Below are 6,973 nucleotides of genomic sequence, written 5' to 3' on the forward strand. Positions count from 1 at the left end.
CGAACCGACAAACGAAGAGTTTCCTTCCAACGACAAATCGGACGTGGAAGAGCCAGTTTCGGACGAGGCGGATCAAAGTTTGGATGCATCTACCAGCAATCCCAGAGAGGAACGTCAGACACGGATAAGACAATCCCCAAAATATTGGAATGATTATGTAACTTTCTAGGAGGGAAGGAGTTGTCGTGTCGTGTCTCACCACGGCTTGTAAAGGGCGCTTCAAGCGCAGCGCCAGAGGGCATTGTTGCCCGATATATAAGGTGAGAAATGCGGGCATTTTCTTCTTTGGCCTTGTATTCAGTAAGATTCGCGGCATCTTATAATAATTAAAAAATTTTAATCACCATCGGAATTTGTTTAACTGCAATCACGTCTATATTAATATTTAGTAAAGAAAACTATTTAAAAATTCTAAATTTCTGATAAACAATTAAAAACGGCAGGTGTCGCATTGTGTGAAATTGGAATATGAGCAGAAGTGTATCTGACGCACTTTAAAGAAGTGGTATTAAACGTGCTTCCTTATAAATTTCATAAATTTTTCATGATTAAAATTTAAGTAAGTGTAATATTAACTCTTCTTAATCAATTCATGCAAAATCGTAACGCTTAAACGGCAAATATCGCATATAACCTAACCCAACTCATACGCCTATAGTTTTTTTTTTGTATTGGAAGTAACCTGAAGTTCACATCAGATTGTTAAAGATTATTTCATTGGTTAAAATTACTTAAATGACGAAAATTGACCTATCTTGTTTACTGTAGTAATTGTATTCGTATTTACAGTTTAGGTCGATTGTAGTATGATGAACTGATTGAAATTCGAAAATAGAATGTTGTTTTTAAAAAAAGAAATTTGAAATTTTAACAAAAGCATAACTTAATTACAACGTATTTTTGTATTAATTAATCGACTTTTATAAACATTTACATAAAGATAATGCCTTTGATATGATATAAATGTGATTTATAATTAAGTTTATCTATATATACACATGTAAATGATTTAATACATGCAGAGTTATTTAGGAATTTTTGCTAAAAATCAGAATTTATGTAATAAAAATATTGGTTTGGACATATCTTTTTTGAAAATGGAAAGGAATTTGGTTGGCTTTTATCATTATTTGGCTTTATTGTTGCACAAAACTCGAATAATGTCAAATTGAGACTAAATATAATTATCGTTCTATGTAGCTAGTTGAATGTTTACGTCAAAATACATTAATTATGTGTATAGTTTAATAATAGGCTGAATGTATCGTTTACAATCCGATTGGAGAGAGATTTTGGAATAAATAAAAATACAGAAACATGATTAAAAACCAAAACGCCTGCTAAAAGTCACATAAAATGAATGAATAAACAAACAAATCTGAGGGTGATCACCCTCAGATTACATGTAGAGTTTGTAAAAAGAACATAAAATTCAAACATTGTTTTTCAAACTCTATAATTATGTAACCCCAGGATGATGGTTCAAAGCTATCATTTGTTCGTTCATTAATTTGACAATTTTTAGTTGGAGGTTTGATTTTTTGTTTCTGCATTGTTATCCAGTTCTTTTGTGTGGTTTTGTGGGATTTAAAACTGATTGAACTTAAGTTATTTTTAAAAAATAGATTTATTTATTGATCTGTAAATTGATATGCTAATAAAATTGTTTCATTCAAGAATTTTTTTCTGTAACCAATATTAAAACAAGTATAGTCCCCATAATTCAGGCAATAACTTTATTAATAGTGATTCCCGGTCACCCTATTATTATTAATAGGGTGACCAGGCATTCACTGTATTTGATAGAAGAAATAATTTTAAATATGTTAATTGTGTATCTAACCTATTGAAATAAGTAGTTTTTAATGTATTTAATTAAATGTTTGCTTCTTATTTGAAGTGAAAACTAAATGATGATCTTTTTATTTGATGTTTTGTATGAAGTATTTGTTTTGTTTATAAAGCTGTTACAGTAAATTAATTATTAGTGGATTGTTAATTTCTTAAAATTGTACAAATCAATAATGTAAACATGAGTTTACATTAAGTTACCCTTTGCTTTTTATGTGAATCATGGCTTATCAACTATATCTGTTTTGTATAAAGATAATTGATGGTAGCCTTATATCTGTTATCTTACTATAAGAGGGATGAAATATTTTTGAAAGACAGGTTAAGGCAGGGGTGGCCAACCTTTTGCATACCATGCGCCAATTTTTTGATAGACGAGTTCAGATGCGCAGTGGCGTACCATGGGTGTTAGCCGCCCGGGGCGGAGAAAAATTTCGGCCACCCTNACATAAGTTTTTATTATATTGAAATAAGAAAAAATAATTGGTTAATTGTACCAATAGTTAACCAATTCGACCAATCTACAAAGTAGCGACAAGAATCAACAATCAAAGAAAATTGTACATATTATATCAAATCCAAAATGTCATCTCCACCTCAAAAAGAGACATATACCAAAATATACAGCTTACTCTAATCGTTGCTCACAGACATGTCTACATCCTTCGTCACCAGGAGATACCTCGCTCGGCTGTATTGGATGTGCCTTCTTTTATCCAATGTTCAGTGCAGCGCCGCACTGTCCTAATTTACATGATTTTGCGTTACAGGATCAGTCACTGATGCAAACTAAGTCTGTCTTTTTAACTTTGTCACATGTGCTTAGGAGTTTGTCCTTAAATAAAAAGAACCCCGAAAAGAAAATAAATAAATAAAAATAACGCTCAAAACATAAAATAACGGTCGGACATTGACTCCTTTACACAAGGAGATGGTCAGACATTTGTGTCTCCAATTCAAATGAAACTTGGTGAGTACATAGCCTTAAATACAAATAGTTCCTAGGTCCTCTTAGTGCCCTCAGGGCGTAAAAAGTTAAAAAAGCCTATCTAACTGCTAATAATATAGAAGACGAAGAAAGGTATTCTGCTGACAGCATGCGGACAAGAAACGTACAACCTGTTGAAGTCTTTTTGTCTCCCAACTTGCCAGCCACAAAATTCTTTGAAGAACTGAAGGACTTTTTGAGGTCACATTTCGTCCCTCAACATTCACGAGTTGTTCGCAGGAATGAATTATATAGACGTGATCAAAAGATGGGAGAATCTTTGCCTGTCTATATTGCGGAGTTGCGCAGATTCGCAGAATTTTGCGAATTCGGTCCTCACTTACGTTAGTGGAAATGTTATGTGATAGATTAGTTTGTGGACTGTCGCACAAAACGCTGCAACGTCTCGCCTTTTCGCTCGTAAAAACCCAGTCGTTTTTAGAGGCACAGGAAGAGGCCTTAGCGGCTGAAGCCGCTATTTGGGCGTTGAAGCGGAAGTAAGTCTAATCAAGAACAAAGGGGAATCAGGCAACAGACACTCGAGAACACGTCAGGAATATAATAGGATCAATTTTAAGAGCAAAGGACAACCAAGCTTCTCTGAGTCAGCAAAAGTCTGTAAAGGCTGCGGAGGGAAACATAATCGCAAAGAATGACCGTACGGAAAGAACAAATGCTTCTTTTATGAAAAACCGGGCCACATTCGGGAAAGTATGCCGTTCAGAAAAACGTTCTTTTTCCATTTCGTTTCAATCGGAAAAAGTAGCCAAATCAGTGGTCCACGTAAATCAAGTAGCTAATCTTTTGTCGACCGAAGAATCATAGTATTAATCAAAATTAACGGAAAGAGTAGTCGGTTCCAAGTAGATTCGGGATCCGTACACTATCTTGTCAGAAGACACGTTTAACAAGATTTTTATAGCAGTTCCCCAAAGTTATACTCTTTCTGCACCAGGTCACATATAATTGCATCCAAGAACTTCCACAAATTTCGGCGAGGGGAAACAACATAAGTTTGCTAGGAAGAAACTGGTTTAAAGAGTTAGGAATGTGTATCTCAGGCGTATATCGTATTTCCCGAAATCGAATCCAGGAGTTGATGGAAGAATTTCTGAGTGTATTCAAAGAAGAGTTAGGAACTTATAAAGATCAATCAATAGCAATTAAATTAGATTCGAATGTAGCCCATCAGATTAAAGGCAAGGCGCGTACTATGGGAATTCATCAAAACGTTGACGACGAACTTGAAAAACAGATCAAACGGAATTTTAGAGCCAATAACAGATCATGAGTGGGCTACATCTATTGTGTCGATTTTGAAGCCAGATGGTTTGGTACGCATCTATGGGGATTATAAAATTGCACTTAATAAAGTACTGTGGCCCATCGCCTACCCCATCCCAGCAATCAATCACTTATTGTCAGCAATCAATCACCCCAATCAATGATATATTCTATAAGCAAAATGATGGCATCCCGATGGGTTCGGTAATAGCTGAACTAGCATGTCCAACATTAATAAGAAAGTTGCCAAGATTACGGGCATTATAGTTCTACAACGCTACCTGGATGACTGCTTTATAGTTTACGATAATATTATACATGCAGACCAGATTCTAGAACTTGTTAATAAAATAGACACAAATATAAAATTTGATTTAGAACCCAAAAATAACAACCAGTTACCTTTTTTAGACATTCTTATCACTAGACTTAAGGACAAAACCACTTTTAAAAAATGCCAAAAAAAACCATGCACTGTAGACAGTGTCAAGCATTACACTTCTGAAGTACTCAGTTACATCAAGAAAAACATTTTTTACATGTACATTGACAAAATCATACAACGTACCGCTAATGAAACTGATAGAACAACTGAAATACAAGATGTAACAAAAATGTTTTTAATGAATGGTTACAGCAAACGCATAATCAACAACTGGATCAAATAAAAAACTAATAAACACAAACATGAAAGCAACAACGTCACTCATAAATTTTTTAAAATTCCTTACGAACAAAATATCTTTGAAAGAACCAAATTTAAATATGGTATAATTTTAGTTCCCAAAAAAAATCCCTAGTTTGAATAGGAAGATAAAAACTCATGATAATGATAATAATTAGTGATGTAACGAATATTCGGTTAGTATTCGGTATTCGGCCTATTCGGCCTATTTTTCACTATTCGGCCGAATACCGAATACCTAAAAACAGGAGTAATAAATAACAAAAACACAGTAAATTAATCGTTTTGGTACTTAGATTTAATGTTATCGAGTTAGTGTTGTTTATTTATATTTATTTATAACTTGTAACATGCACAAAATAAAAAAGAAAATAATATTAGTCACATGTATTCACAATTTATAATTACAAAGATCAGCACACGTACACGTCTATCGTTGGAGAATCCTCGCACATCTGAGGGTCTGACCCTGCCTATCCTTCTTTTTAAGCGCTCGTCTTTGCTCTTCCCTTTCTCTTTCCTCTATCGCTCTAATCCATGTATGCCTGTGCATACATCATAATACGCGCTCACGATACTTTCGATTCGTCACTTTTCCGTCGTAGAGTTCCCATTTTACAATTACGTGACTCAGCCTGGTGATAACGGAGAAAAGAGACAGATAGGACGTCGATATAAGTCACAGTTATGATTTCACAGATTCGAGACAGCTTGATAGCCCGAACGGCCCCAGGCTTTCGCCCGTGCACGCTAAGTGACTTTCATTACAAGCATTTAGCTTTCCGAAGTCTATGACAACAATTGTTTGTCATTGACGGCCGCGAATTTCGTGCCAATAAGCTGCCTCGACTTGTTCGATTATGTTATCGACTCAATTTCTTATTTATTTTCACATTTTCACTTCAAAGTCCTTCTCTGTTCTTTTTCCGTTATTTACACGTGTAGGTCATTTCATTGTTATACACATTTGATATCATTACTTATCACATACTTCCATGACACTCTTGTCTGTCCGCTACAACTGCCAAGAATTAACGCGATTGGCGAAGCGTAGTGACAGCGGGCCAACAGAGAGCAGGATCCTTGCCATAATGCGGTTTGCGCGCCAATTTTTGTACGTGCGTTAATCAAGCCGAATAGTTTGGCCGAATATTCGGCTATTCGGCCACGCTCTTGGCCGAATATACTATTCGTTACAACACTAATAATAATATATGGGACCAGAGAAACGTAATTTAGAAACTCGGTTGTAGCTGCACTGTATCTAAATTTTATATAGGTGAAACTGGCAGAGATTAGAAGGTTCGGTTTAAAGAACACATATCCACGATTATAATAATAGTAGTTCGGCTGCTGCAGTTCATTGTAATAGTGAAGGTTGACAAATTATTAGGGACACCGTTAAAATTGTTAAAAAAGAATCCAATACACAAAAAAGGAGATGGTATTAACATTTAGAAATACTAAAAAAACAAAGATAGAATGATGAATAATAATACTGGTCAAAAATTACATGAAACATGGTATCCATATTTGACCAAGAGAGGCGCGCGAGAAGGAAGGGGGAGTGTTTAAATAAAAAGATAAATGGCGGCAAATTTCTTATTATTTCTGTGAACAGTCTCATCGTGTTACGATTTTACTGTAAATAAGTTTATAATCTTATTGTTTTAACGGTGCACTTGTTATATACTTTACCATTCTATTTTATTGTTTTATTGCTAAAATAGTTTCTAATGTCACGGTTTTAAATGTTATGGTTTTAACAATGTACTTTCTTATGTATATTGTTTGCCTGCCACTGCTACCGTGTTTCCCCGAAAATAAGACATCCGCAGAAAATAAGACCTAGCACAGATTTTGCTGAATTGCGAAATACTCGTATAAGATCTCTCCCTGAAAGTAAGACCTAGCGAAGTTTTTTTTTAATCATAACGGTCATCCACAGATGGTTGAAAGTGGCCGTTGGCTTTTTGAAAGTACAGCCACTGATTGGTCAGCAGACAATTACGCCACACGGCATGATTTGCATAAGACTATGGCTTGGGAATCACAGATTTGCATAACGTTACGGCTGGTGATGGCTAATTGGTCGGCCGGGAATCACGCCACATGACATTTGCATAGTGCTACGGTTCAGTAAGCACTAATTGGTCATCGAGTCC

The 6,973-nt window shown here is 35.2% G+C and overlaps 1 protein-coding gene across 1 annotated transcript in view; it reads left to right on the forward strand.

Moving 5' to 3' along the window:
- Positions 1 to 341: 341 nt before the first annotated feature.
- LOC111642597 (cullin-2-like) overlaps positions 342 to 6,973 on the forward strand; it is a 32,256-nt gene continuing 25,624 nt past the window's right edge. Inside the window, exon 1 of the mRNA XM_023388958.1 lies at positions 342 to 559. The gene's annotated coding sequence lies outside the window, so the exon portion shown is untranslated. The remainder of the gene's footprint in view (positions 560 to 6,973) is intronic.

The sequence above is a fragment of the Centruroides sculpturatus genome, unplaced genomic scaffold, assembly GCF_000671375.1.
Source record: "Centruroides sculpturatus isolate CEXI.00-Female unplaced genomic scaffold, Cexi_2.0 scaffold1586, whole genome shotgun sequence".
Taxonomy (NCBI): Eukaryota; Metazoa; Arthropoda; class Arachnida; order Scorpiones; family Buthidae; genus Centruroides; species Centruroides sculpturatus.